The following is a 13,177-nucleotide window of genomic DNA, read 5'->3' as shown; positions in this document are numbered from 1 at the left end:
TTGTGTATAATTTGAAAACAGAAAATAATTAGCTTTCCACAAGAAATGAATTGCATTACAGCTATCAACATAGTTTTACTGGTTCCAAGTATACTTATATCTGTAGTCTACGAGCTTCTGAAAGCTTAAGTGGATTGAGGAGGGGGTGGGAATCAGACTGCATGTGCATCCAGTTTTCTACTGCTTCTTTAACCATGACATTCATCTGAAAATTAACATCTCCCAATTTGTAATGCATTTTTCTTTATCATTATTCTTCTGCCAGTGTTTTCACATTCACTAACAAGCTTTTAAGTATGCCTCCATTTAGGTGGGCACACATACACTTTTGTCTTTAAAGCAGTCTGGGAGCAACACGTTAAAATGTTAGTAGTAAATACTGGCAAAACGAACAGCTGCAAAGGCTACAGCCACAGAGCTTCTTCCTAAAACACCTAGCCCCAATTCCTCTAGTTCAGGTGTGCCCAATGCGTCGATCGTGATCGGCCAGTAGATCGCGTTGCATTCAAAAAAATTTTTTGTTAAACGTTAGTCTATCATATATCCTCCCTATGGCATTTGCCACTTGATTGACATACAGGGCGGCCAGTCTGTGATCTCTTTTCTTCTAACACACTGGTCAACCTGCACACACGATCAAATGCGTGAGCTACTGCAAAACTTCGGCTGTGATCTAGTCAGCCTTCCAATTTATATCGACTAAAGAAGGGAATAAAAAAAAAAAATTTGTTTGGGGAGGGTATGGGCTGTATGTGGAATTGGAAGAGGATTTTTTTTCTTACAATGTCACAATCGAAGTGCGTTTGTCTGATCTGTCAATCTATCATTGCTATTCCAAAGAAGGAAAATGTGGAAAGGCACTTTCGAACTGTTCATAAAAACTACGAAAATGACGTCCTTCCGAAAAGTGATCTGAGAAAGAGAAAGGAGAGGGAACTAAAATTGCAGTTAATCGGACAGTCGTCATTTTTCACTCGGCTGAATTCAAAAGCAAAGGCAGACACACCAAAGCATCTTTCCGGGTAAGTCACTCGATCATTAAGCATAAGAAGTCCTTCCAAGATGTAGAGATGATAAAAACAGGCCTTCGTTGAGACAGGTGACTAGTCTGAAATTCCTGCTGAGATTTCAAGACCCTGGCCGGAGAAAAAGGAGTTTCTCCTTGTCATTAAACATACAGAATACAAGCAACTTAATAACGATCAATGGCCGCTAGACTTGGCATTTTTTTTCCAATCTGACCAACATGTTGAATGAGCTTAATTTACAGCTGCAAGGAAAAGAGAACTCCATGGTCAATATGATTAGCTCAGTTAATGCTTTCAAACGAAAAATGCAACATCTGTCCTCAAAGCTGCAGCGCCTTGATTTGGGGAACATCCAAAACCTCGCGTCAGAGCTGGAGACGCAAATGGAAGGCATGTGCGCAACTTGACAGCATACACTATACAGAGCAGATTGAAAATTGTCTGTCAGACTTTGACAGATGGTTTCAAGACTCAGCTTTACTTGAGAAAATCGCTACATTTAAGTGCTATCCATTTCGGGACGATGTTGAGGGTGATTCACCCGCATCAAAAATTGCAACACTTTTTCACCTAAAACTCCTCTACAGTGGAGGATGAGATTTTGACACTACAGGATGACATTCAGCTGAAGTCTGGGGCTCTTGGACAGCTTTGGAACTTACTCACAGAGGAAAAGTACCCAAACATGAGGAAATGTACTACCTCCTTGACTGCATTATTTATGCGAGTCAGCCTTTTCCCACATGAAGATTATTAAATCCAAATACTGTAGTGACCATAAATGTACTGAATTGTAATTGTGCCATAATGGTTATTCAGTTATGCAAGGTACGACAACAATATTTTATGTATAAAGTATACTCAGTATTTTATATATATATATATATATATATATATATATATATACACACACACACACATACATACTGTATATAATTTTTAATTTAGGTAGATTATTTCGATCTGGTTATTTTAAAAGTAGCTCGCAAGCCGAAAAAGTGTGGACACCCCTGCTCTAGTTCATGCACTTTAAACCGCTTGGGTTTCAGGAAAAGAGTAGAAGAAATTGAAAAGAATTCCTGACCCTGAGAAAATATAAAAAAGCTGAAACTGCTGTTATTTCAGGAGTCTCTACAGTAATCTCCACCTTATTGCAGTGGAAAGGTTTGTGTATCCCTGTAACCCTGGGAGCTATGTTGTCCGGAGCCTGGTAGGTCCTCAAAGGCAAATTGGTCCCAGATGAGGGGTCACAGAAAGAGCTATTCATAGTCCCTAATGATGCAGATGCAAAAAAAACTAAAAGGAGCATCTCTCTCTGTTATAGGCTTCCACGGGGACTGGTTGGAAACAGTTCATAAATCCACATTGTGGTACTGCCCTCATGCAGACCCCACCACCTTTAGGAGGAATAGGGACTGAGTGTGATGTAACCTGGGTGATGGTTGAGGGCAAAGATCTTGGCTGACTGGAAACCAGACACAAACTGACTGTCACCTCTCTTGGGGGAAGGATCTGGAGTCGGTGGGTGAGACAGAATGCTATTAAAAATATAGTTGGGTTCATGTCCATCCACTCATTTAGTTCTGGATCCAAACCTCTTAAAACAGAAAAGATCCTCCTTTGCTCTGGAGTTTCCCAGGAGGAAAGGCATCAGGTGGAAGTGAGCATCATACTGAGAATCTGCCAGTTCGATGTCATGGTGTCATGTTGGAGTTTGTCCCAGACAATGAGAAGATTTTAAGTAGGGCAAGTAGGCACCAAATCTTGTTTTTGAAAACTGTATATTCTTTCCCCTTGTGGATTGGCATTAGAATAATAAATACTTGTAAACACAAAATAGGTAATAGAGCCTCCCTGTCATTCTAGAAAACAGAGCTAACCATGTAACCTTCCAGTGCTAAGGAGAATACAGAAAAATACTCATAACTGACACATTTGTCAGTGTAACAGAATTTGCTATTAATTTCCAAAATATGTGTAAACGTCTAAACATTTAGTATAAAAGAGCCAGAAGCATTTACCAAAGTTCTTGGATTTTAACATCCTTAGTGAAGAAACATCTTCAAGAACTTATATATTATCTGCAAGATATGTCAAATTAATAGTGTATAATACTGTATGTAAAATGCCATTGAAATGTAAGTTTGTTTAGTACATATAAAAAGTATTTATCAACTTGAAATGTTTTCATTTTATTATTAAACAATATGCATTTTATTGCATTGAATCTGCACTTTGTTTCCAAAAGCATCAATACAAATACAAAATTCTGCATGTACTTCTTAATACTTTTATTTATTTTTTGAAGAATGTCTTTTCTCAAGAAACTATTTGTTATGGTAGATGCTACAGCTTTAAGTCCTTTAAGATTAAGTCTCTACAAGTCTTATTAATAATTTTTGAAACAGTACTGGTTTCATTATTTTGAATGGTGAAAACAAGCCTTCCAGACCTTAACACAAAATGGTATATCTGTAGCATTACCTCACAAACAACATGACTTACAGCAGGGATGTGGTTCTTAGAATGATGAGTTAGCCTACCATTTTATATTTAAGGCAACAGAAATTGATCCCAAGCAACAACTTGTATTATAGAAATGTACTATACTGTATTTCATGAACAACAAATATACTTAAAGAGAACAGTAAATGACCATCACTAAGCAGCAATTTAATGAACTACGATACAAATATTAATAATAATAATGTGTTAAATAAATTTTATATATATAGTGCCTTTCCCATGCTCAAGGAGCTTCACAGACTCTCGGAAAGAACAACAGGGTATATTGATTTGACAAAAATATTTTCTGCATAGAACACTAAAACAGATAAATACAGGATACACAAAACATTAAATAGAATAAAAGACAATAAACCAGAGTAAAATACTAAATTCAATACTAGAAAAAAGCCAGAATAAATAATATAATTTGTGATATTACATATACACAAATTATCCCGAGCATCTAGACAGAGGGGTAAACCAAAAGAAGGGGCAGAAAGTTAAAAGTCTTTCTGAACAGGTGAGTTTTAAGTTGTTTTTTTAAAAGAATGAATTGAGCCAGCTGATCTAATTTAGGGAAGTCATTCCAAAGTCTTGGTGCTATACAGCTGAAGGCCCTGTCAAGCACAGAGCGTAGGTTAGTGTGAGGCAAAACAAGATTGCCAAAATCAGAGGACCTTAGTGGGTGAACAGGAGCACAGTGATGGAGAAGATCACTGATGTAGTCTGGTGCAAGGTCATTTAAAGCTTTGTAGGTTATTAATAGAATTTTATATTCAGTCCTGTAAGACACAGGGAGTGAGTGAAGGTGAAGCAGGATGGGTGTTATGTCCTTAATGTTGCTAGTTCATATAAGGAATCTTGCAGGAAAATTATGAATCAACTGGAGCTGTGAAATAATATTTGTCCCGTCTGCCATTAGGAAGTTACAGTAATCGATGCAGGATGTGATAAAAGCATGGGCACGTTTCTCAGCAATAGAAAAAGAGGAATGAGCAAACACAGGTATGTTACAGAAGCAAAAGTAAGAAAGTGAGAAAGTTTCTTAATGCGAGTTATGTGAGTGGAATAATAAATGCTGGAATCAAAAATGACACCAAGATTCCTTGCATTGGAAGAAGGTCTGATGAAATCATCATCAAGACTGATTGAAAAGGAGCTCATTTTGTTACGTTACACTTTAGTGCCAATTTAGTTATGCTCTATTGAAAAGGAGCTCATTTTGTTACGTTACACTTTAGTGCCAATTTAGTTATGCTCTATCCAGGTTTAAATTTCACTGCGGCAAGTTGTAAGCTGAGAAAACTCTAATGAAGTTTCACTTTAACATTGAAATAGAGTTGAGTATCATCTGCATAAAAATGATAACCCAATCCAAAGCCAGAAATAATAAGGCCAAAGGGAAGCATACAAAGAAGAGCAGAGGGCAGAGGACAGAGCCCTGTGAAACTCCTTGTGTAACTGGTGCTGAGCTGTCTCTTGCCTATCAATCAGATAGGATTTAAACCACTGGAGGGCAGTGCCAGAGATACAGTGCATCCGGAAAGTATTCACAGCGCATCACTTTTTCCACATTTTGTTATGTTACAGCCTTATTCCAAAATGGATTAAATTCATTTTTTTCCTCAGAATTCTACACACAACACCCCATACTGACAACGTGAGAAAAGTTTACTTGAGGTTTTTGCAAATTTATTAAAAATAAAGAAATTGAGAAAGCACATGTACATAAGTATTCACAGCCTTTGCCATGAAGCTCAAAATTGAGCTCAGGTGCATCCTGTTTCCTCTGATCATCCTTGAGATGTTTCTGCAGCTTAATTGGAGTCCACCTGTGGTAAATTCAGTTGATTGGACATGATTTGGAAAGGCACACACCTGTCTATATAAGGTCCCACAGTTGACAGTTCATGTCAGAGCACAAACCAAGCATGAAGTCAAAGGAATTGTCTATAGACCTCTGAGACAGGATTGTCTTGAGGCACAAATCTGGGGAAGGTTACAGAAAAATTTCTGCTGCTTTGAAGGTCCCAATGAGCACAGTGGCCTCCATCATCCGTAAGTGGAAGAAGTTCAAAACCACCAGGACTCTTCCTAGAGCTGGCCGGCCATCTAAACTGAGTGATCGGGGGAGAAGGGCCTTAGTCAGGGAGGTGACCAAGAACCCGATGGTCACTCTGTTAGAGCTCCAGAGGTCCTCTGTGGAGAGAAGGGAACCTTCCAGAAGGACAACCATCTCTGCAGCAATCCACCAATAAGGCCTGTATGGTAGAGTGGCCAGAAGGAAGCCACTCCTTAGTAAAAGGCACATGGCAGCCCACCTGGAGTTTGCCAAAAGGCACCTGAAGGACTCTCAGACCATGAGAAAGAAAATTCTCTGGGTCTGATGAGACAAAGATTGAACTCTTTGGTGTGAATGCCAGGCGTCACGTTTGGAGGAAAACCTGGCACCATCCCTACAGTGAAGCATGGTGGTGGCAGCATCGTGCTGTGGGGATGTTTTTCAGCGGCAGGAACTGGGAGACTAGTCAGGATAAAGGGAAAGATGACTGCTGCAATGTACAGAGACATCCTGGATGAAAACCTGCTCCAGAGCGCTCTTGACCTCAGACTGGGGTGACGGTTCATCTTTCAGCAGGACAACGACCCTAAGCACACAGCCAAGATAGCAAAGGAGTGGCTTCAGGACAACTCTGTGAATGTCCTTGAGTGGCCCAGCCAGAGCCCAGACTTGAATCCAATTGAACATCTCTGGAGAGATCTTAAAATGGCTGTGCACCGACGCTTCCCATCCAACCTGATGGAGCTTGAGAGGTTGTGCAAAGAGGAATGGGCGAAACTGGCCAAGGATAGGTGTGCCAAGCTTGTGGCATCATATTCAAAAAGACTTGAGGCTGGAATTGCTGCCAAAGGTGCATCGACAAAGTATTGAGCAAAAGCTGTGAATACTTATGTACATGGGATTTCTCAGTTTTTTTAGTTTTAATAAATTTGCAAAAACCTCAAGTAAACTTTTTTCACGTTGTCATTATGGGGTATTGTGTGTAGAATTCTGAGGAAAAAAAATGAATTTAATCCATTTTGCAATAAGGCTGTAACATAACAAAATGTGGAAAAAGTGATGCGCTGTGAATACTTTCCGGATGCACTGTACCCAGAATGTTCTACGTTCTGGACAGTAGATGTCATGTTTGACAGTGTCAAACACTGCACTGAGGTCTAACAGAATTAATATGCTGGTTTGTCCGGAGTCTACTGCCATAAGCAAAACATTAGTTACCCAAAGCAGAGCAGTTTCACAGCTGTGCTGCACTCTGAAACCAGACAAAGTGTTCCATCAATTTATTAAAAGTTAAGTAATTAATGAGTTGGGAGGCTAAAACACGCTCAAGAACTTTTGACTGAAAAGATAAATGAGAAATAGGCTGAAAATTTTGAAGATTTTCAGCATCAAGACCAGATCATTTTATTTACTTTTTTTTAACACCGGAATTACAGAAGCAACTTTAAAAGTGACTGACACAAAGCCAGTGTCAAGAGATGTATTGATAATTGTAGTAACAGTTAGGACTATGGCGTGAAGGCAGGATTTAAGAAGTGTGGTGGGGATGGAGTCGAGTATTTGGCCTCATCTTACAAAGGAGTCGGTAACAAATGCAGATGTGACTTGAAAATTTATAATAAGAGATGGACTAAGTGGGAAGACAGGGAAAGATACAAATAGATGATTTATATAAGTTGAACTATTTAATGTTTAATTTCATTAAGTAAAAAGTGGAGACATTTTTCACAGATCTCAGTAGTTAATGCATCTTTTTAAGCCCTATGATGGTCAGAAAAACCCTGGACGTGCATAGAGAGGCTAGTCTTATGTGATATGCTTTCAAAGTGTCAGACAGCTTCTTTCATAGACCATAATTCTGAGTTGTACCAAGGAGCTGACACTTAAAGGAAATCTCCTTGTGTTTCATAAGATCTACTAGGGGGCTTCGCTCGCCAACCCCTGGCGTTGGGACATGACAAAGAGTGAGATGTATGAATTAGATATAGAATAGTGTGCAGCTTTGGATGATGCGCATAGAAATAACAAATAGAGTGTTTGGCATATATTAATGTTTTATTGGAATATTTCTTTGTATATAACATTAGTAGTAAAGATGGTGTCTTGTCCTTGAATGAGTCTTCCTTGGCATGGATCATTTATAATTTTAACTGTAACGTCAGATGAACAACGAACACGTGAGAAGGCAACATTGCGTTGGAATGTAGGTGTGTTGTTTTTATCAGGATGTAAATGTAGAACAATATCTCTGTGAAATGGAGGCTCACCATCTTTACTTTGAAAGACAATTGCCACTTCATTAACGACGGGCAGATTGTATCATCTTGGATCTTGTTCTTTGTCCTTTATCAAGACCAAAGTAATTGTAGTTGCCGCTATACCTTCTGCATTTGCTTTTGTATTTGCCTCCTTTTCAACTTCATGTAGCATTTTTATAGACTTAGCTAATGGGTGATTGTTTATGACATGAGTGGCGTTTCTCATTATAAGCTCTGTGCACTGTTTGTTTTCAGGAAGGTTCATGCGTCTGGATCTAGGATGTAGATTTGTGCATATTTGCGTTGTTGATTTGTTTCAGGGTGCACTGTTCCAATGCGATGCAATATTTGTCCACATATGCGAAAGCAGTATGGGCAATTGCCTTTTTGTGGCCTGATATGTACTCCGGTAGATGCAAAAGCAAATGAACTATTGTAGGATCTAATGCAGTTCATAAAGTTTTTACTTTCAGGCACATCGTTAGTTAGAAGCTTCTTTAGATATTCAGGATATGAATGTAAAGGAGGCAGTCTACTCTGACCTTTTTGACAACAACGTGTAAATTCATTATTTGTATTGCCAGTTGTTTCTTCTGTGAAGTTAAGTGAATGACAATGATTGCAAATGACATTCATTAATCCCAAAGAATTTTCCTCAATAGTGGATTCCTTATTGAAGGCGTTTTCAGCCATTTGGCGTAAGCGTTTAACAGGTGTGTGGCGTTGATGTCCGCGACGGGCATGTTTTGCTTTTGATTGCCTTTTTGTTGCATGTCCATTATTTGTGACGCGCAATTTTTTTCTTTTTTTTTATTCGCCTCCGCTTTGCGCAAAGTCCGTTTCAGTCTACGCCGTGCATTGTTTGTATCGAGCGTTGTCCGTTTTTGTATGTCGGTCATTTGAGCTTGGTGCTTTTCGCGTCTTGCTTTTTTTTTTCCTGTCAGTTCATTTGCGCGTTGTTCACGTCTCCGTTCATTTATTCTGTCTCTTCGCTCCCTTTTTTGTATGTCTGATACGCAAGCTCTTTCGGTTTGAAATCGTGCTTCTTTCGATGCAGCACTTTGACACGCGCGCTGAATGCGTCTACGTGCATTGTGTCGGTCCATTTGGGCACGTTCCCGTTATCCTTTCCGAATCGTTTTGTACCCGTGACCGTGTATTCATGACTTGTTTCTTTCTCAGCATGCGAAATATGGATAAGTAATAAGGAGGATCGCACTCACTGTTAATATGTATCCTTTTCTGCAGTTGAACGGTTAATAGTGCTTTATTGAAAGGACATCCACCTATGCTGACACCTATGCCGACACCTATGCTGCCTAGTGTGAAGGTGTCGACGTTCACTTTAAAATATGTGGCTTTGGGTGTCACTTCTTATGGATGTGTGGGGGGGATTGTTGTTGCGCGAGCGTCTTCTTTCTTTTTGTGTTCCTGTGTCTTGTTTGAATCCCCCTCTTTGTGTGTGTTCTGTCCCTTGCTTGTAGGGTCTGTGGGGTGGTTTTGTGTTCTTTTTTTTTTGTCTTCCATGGGCTTGTTGAATCCCCCTCTTGGTGTGTGTCCCGTCCCGTCCCTGTAGGGTGGGGGGGGGGTGTGTGGTCGTGCCTTGCTGTTGTGCGCTCGTATGTTCTTTTTTTTTGGTGTGTCTAGTTTCGTGTGCAATGTGTTTCGTGCTTTCCCCGCGTTTGACTACTTTTTTATGTGCCTTTTCATTTTTTTGGTGCATGCTCACTCCTTGTTTCTGTGGTCTTGTCCGCCTCTCGCGGCCCCTCATCCGCCTTTGTCGCCCTCTTTTGTCCGCCTTTCTCCGACTCTCGCGGACTCTTTTTGCGCCTGCGCCTCTCGCGGACCCTCATCCGCCTCTCTCGCCCTCTTTTGTCCGCCTTTCTCGGCTCCTCAGCCGACTCTCGCGGACTCTTTTTGCGCCTGCGCAGTACGTCTTTTTGCAGCTACGGCCCATGGCCAGATGTGCCTGCGTTCATCATCCGGTTTAGCATTCTCGGTTAGTAATATGGATTTTATCTTGTGGTGAATGAAGGGCTAAATTATAGTAATCAACAATAGTAATGCAGATGGTATAGGGGAAAAAAAGATCAGAAATTGATCCAGAAAAGACAGAGGGAGAGATATTTTTTAAGGTTTCTGAAAGAAATTTGATGTTAACACATAAAAGAAGGAAGAGGTAATGAGACAGTGAAAAGTTCTGCTTTATGGTCAGAGAATCCCATATCACTGCCATTATTATTGTTGACAGATAAGCCAAATGTGATTATCAGGTCTAATATATGACCACCAGAAAGGGTAGGAAAATCAACATGTTGCACCAAGTCAAAACACTCCAGCAAGGACAGGAATTCATTTCTCAGTTTACATGTAGGAATGTCAATATGTACAGTGTGTTGAAATCGCCAAGAAGAATGACTCTCTGGGAAAGGGAACTTAGGTGGGTTAATAATTCAGTAAGACCATTTATATTTTGGGGGATGATAGAGAACAACAAGTAATATAGGACCAAATTTCATTATTAGTTTAAGAGCCAGACACTCGAAGGACAATAGACCATCAATTGTGATTCTTTTGATGTTCAACTCAGACTTAACAATTACTGCAACCCCTTCACTTTGACTTGAGCAGCATGCAGTAAATGTACCCAGATGGTGTTGCCTCCGTAACAGAAGTAAGTTTGTTTGGTTTTAGAAAGTTTCTATTAAGCATAGAGTCTGCAATGAATTCTGATATTACCAATGCTTTGCCAATAAAAAGTCGTGTGTTAAATAATGCAATACTAGCTAATGAGGGTTCGTTGTGTACAGATCCATAACCAGAGTTTATTTTAGCATATTTGACACTGAAACTCTTATTTCCAAATCTATGAGCAGGATGGCATACCCCTGAACAAATACTGCCAGCAAACTTTCCATTTGCACCCTAGCGGTGGCAGAGTCCCGACCCATGATGTAAATATTTTGGGAAATATTTATGGAAAGGAACATAGTAAATAGCTATATCACGGATACAATATTAGTAATAACTAAATACTTGGTATATACAATTAAGCGGCTTAGTGGCCTGAAATATATGATAGAATATCAACTGTTATACTGTTATTTGAGTTGTGAACTGATGGTGAATTGTCAATCCAATTCTCTATTTGTACCTGATGATTCGCAGTTAGATTGGATAAAAAAAAATACCTGTGCCTTTTTCAAAAAATGTATGACACCAATAAACCAAGAGTTTTCAAACAAGGGGACCAGCTGTCTTTAAATGGTTTCATGTAGTTTTTAAATGAATATAACTAAAATTATGAATAGAAAACTTCAATGGGACACTTCTGAGACTAAGCAAACAAAGTAGCTATATTTTTTTTCTTCTAAATAGATTCTCTTAGTTTATAGTGTAGAATTTTGTTACATGCATCATTTGTCTAAATGTAAATTACATCAGACAAGGATATACTCCCAAAATAACAGACACTGAAATAAGAAGAGCTACTGCCATACCCAGAGACAACCTTCTGGAATATAAAAACAAAAGACAACAAGAACCACGTCCCCCTTGTTGTCACCTATAACACACATCTTAAAGCACTTCGAAACATTACAAGAGAACTTCAGCCAATACTAAATAATGATGAAACGCTGAGAGATGCATTTACAGAATCTTCCCTGCCAGCATACAGACAACCACGAAACCTGCAGCAAATAACTGTCAGAAGCTCTCTGGGTGAACCAACAGATAATGGTACATCTCCATGCCTGCAGAAAAGATGCAAAAAGTGTCCTTACATTTATGATACAGATTGTGTAGTTATACCACAATGCCGACTAGAACATAGCATAAAGGGATAATTTTCCTGCAGATCATCTAATGTGGACTACCTAATGCTCTGTATGAAATGTCCAAACACTGCCATCTATGTGGGAGAAACTGGACAAACACTCCACCAAAGAATGAATTCACATGGGTTCCACATTAAGCATGGCAATAGGGATGTTCCTGTAGGAGATCACTTCCAACAGCCACGGATACTATGAGAAGGACTTTAGCCACAGTGCTTATGAGCAACTTCAAAACACAACGAGAGAAAAAAGAAACACATTACAATATGTTTAAAATAGAGACAAGAATTTTATTACAAGACATGACAATTGTTTACATAAGAGGTAGCCAACACGGTGCCTGCGGGCACCTGGTTGACCGCAGGGACCATGTGAGTTGCCCACAGGGCATGTTCTAAAAATAGCACTAGACACCATGGAGCTCTGTCTAAAAATTGTATTTAACTGTGTAACTGTTCTTTTTGAATCAATAACACTTGCATTGATGTAGATTGGGAGGTAGTCTGCGGTCAAAGTTCAATATCGTGCGCAAGACAAACCTCCATCTCACTCTTTGCTGAGACAAGCAAATGAACACAGCTACGATGGGGAGCTAGATGCAGTTTTTACCTCCTAAAAATAAAGAAAAAAATAGCAGAAAAGTTAAGGAAAAATTTCTAATATATTAATAATATCATTAAAGGTGAACCGTGCCAATTCATCTTATTCAGGAAGTTTGTATCAAACAAGTAGCCTTTCGTATTACTCAGTACCCTTGAAGTAGCTCTCAGTTTCAAAAAGCTTGGTGACCCCTGGTTTACATCTTTCTGACTGACCCAGGCAACCTGACTACAGATATAAATTGTATGGAAAAACACATCAAAAACTTCAAAAGACTTTATTGGACAGTTATCAAAAGATCTTAATATTGTTCTTCTCTCTTGCTAAATGAATCTTAGCATGGAGAGGTCTATTAATTTTTTACATCTAAGATGGCTCACTTAAAGGATTTCCAATGCTGTATATGTCCTGGTGTCTATATAAACAAAGGGAATTCCAGTCTCTGTATTACATCTTGCCTGAAGAAGGGGCCAGAGTTGCCTTGAAAGCTTGCATATTGTAATCTTTTTAGTTAGTCAATAAAAGGTGTCATTTTGCTTATGACTTCTCATTACATCCAGAATGGCTAACATTGCACAATACCTTAGTACTGCAGGGATTCCCGAACTTGAAGCTGAGGTCCCAAACAAACATTAGAGAGTCTGGTCAGGGGCCCCTACTAACATAAACCCAAAGTAGAATACGATTTTTGAAGTTGGTAAACAGCATTATTTGGGAATAACAGGAGACCAATCAAAAGTCAATGTAAATGCTTAACTACAGTGGACTACCAACACATATGTGATCAAATTATGTGTGGTATCTCTAGGTCAGGGGTTCTCATCCTTTTTTCCTTGGCATAATCCCTCCAGAAGTTGAATGTTTCAAAAGGATCACAATTGG

The 13,177-nt window shown here is 39.3% G+C and overlaps 1 protein-coding gene across 2 annotated transcripts in view; it reads right to left on the bottom strand.

Annotated features, from left to right (window-relative positions):
- Nucleotides 1-13,177, bottom strand: part of exoc6b (exocyst complex component 6B) — a 625,017-nt gene that overhangs the window by 511,050 nt on the left and 100,790 nt on the right. The gene's annotated exons all lie outside the window — the stretch shown is intronic.

The sequence above is a fragment of the Erpetoichthys calabaricus genome, chromosome 5, assembly GCF_900747795.2.
Source record: "Erpetoichthys calabaricus chromosome 5, fErpCal1.3, whole genome shotgun sequence".
NCBI lineage: Eukaryota > Metazoa > Chordata > Cladistia > Polypteriformes > Polypteridae > Erpetoichthys > Erpetoichthys calabaricus.
This window is presented reverse-complemented; position numbering and strand designations above follow the sequence as displayed.